Genomic DNA, 1,363 nt, shown 5'->3' on the forward strand with positions numbered 1-1,363 from the left:
CATTCCTGCTGCAGTTTGAAACTGTATTTGTGTGTTATAATACTCCAGTATAATAATCCTTCTACGTAATGTTACAAGTGTCTTAAACCTTATCAATCAACATAGTTAATGGTGAAAACAAGAGAACTGCTCCCCAGGTGGGAGGGGTGAGGATGATTATTTGGTGTGGTAGTGACGGACAACTGATTCTGAACAAGGCTGCCAGTTCATCCAATGGGGAAAGAAAGGATGTCGTCAGGACAACTGGATATCGGCATGTAAATACTAGCATTTAGATTCTTACACCATATTTTTTTAAAAAAGAATTCTAAATGGGCCAGATACCTAAATAAGAGAGGTAAAACTATAAAATTCAGAGAATTCTCGGTGTGGGATTTTGCAGGTTTCTTAGGCAGGACACCAAGAACTAATCAAAGAAGAAACAGATCAATTAGACTTGACCAAATTTCCATTTTATATTAAAAGAGGCTGCCAAGCCAGATGTGGTGGTGTCCTTCTAAAATCTTAGCTCTCAAGAGGCAGAGACAGGCAGAATTCCATGGCTTTGAGGCCAAACAGGGCTGTATTGTAAAACCCTGCCTCAATAAACAAGCAGAGCTCTTTCCGTCTCTGGCCGCTGCAGGGAAAGGAGTCGCCGCCATGTCCGCGCATCTCAATGGATGGTCGTTCCGAACTGCTCCAGTTTCTTGATCAAGAGGAACAAGCAGACGTACAGCACGGAGCCCAATAATCTGAAGGCCCGAAACTCCTTCCGCTACAATGGGCTAATTCACCGCAAGACCGTCGGAGTGGAGCCTGCGGCTGATGGCAAAGGGGTCATGGTGGTTATGAAACGGTCAGGGAAACCTGCCACTTCCTACGTGAGGACCACCATCAACAGAATGCTCGGGCTACCCTCAGCAGCATCAGGCACATGATCCGAAAGAACAAGTACCGCCCTGATCTGCGTATGGCGGCCATCCGCAGGGCCAGTGCCATCCTTCGAAGCCAGAAGCCTGTGGTGGTGAAGAGGAAATGGACCCGCCCCACCAAGAGCTCCTGAGTCCCACACCCCAGAAGCAATAAAGAGTCCACTGACTTGTTCGACCACCAAAAAATAAATAAACAAATAAAATAAATAAATAAAAATAAGCAAGCAGGGGCTGGGGATTTAGCTCAGTGGTAGAGCGCTTACCTAGGAAGCGCAAGGCCCTGGGTTCGGTCCCCAGCTCCGAAAAAAAGAACCAAAAAAAAAAAAATAAATAAAAATAAAAAAATAAGCAAGCAGAGCGAACAACAAAAAACAAACAACAAAAATCAGGTCTTAAGGTTGAAGGTATTGCTCGGTGATACCTTGTGCCTGCCAAGGGCGGTGGTTTGAAGA

At 45.3% G+C, this 1,363-nt stretch overlaps 1 pseudogene; it reads left to right on the forward strand.

The window, feature by feature from the left end:
* Positions 1-228: 228 nt before the first annotated feature.
* LOC116886659 lies at positions 229-1,061 on the forward strand (annotated as a pseudogene).
* Positions 1,062-1,363: the final 302 nt, after the last annotated feature.

This window comes from Rattus rattus, chromosome 17, assembly GCF_011064425.1.
Source record: "Rattus rattus isolate New Zealand chromosome 17, Rrattus_CSIRO_v1, whole genome shotgun sequence".
Lineage (NCBI taxonomy): Eukaryota > Metazoa > Chordata > Mammalia > Rodentia > Muridae > Rattus > Rattus rattus.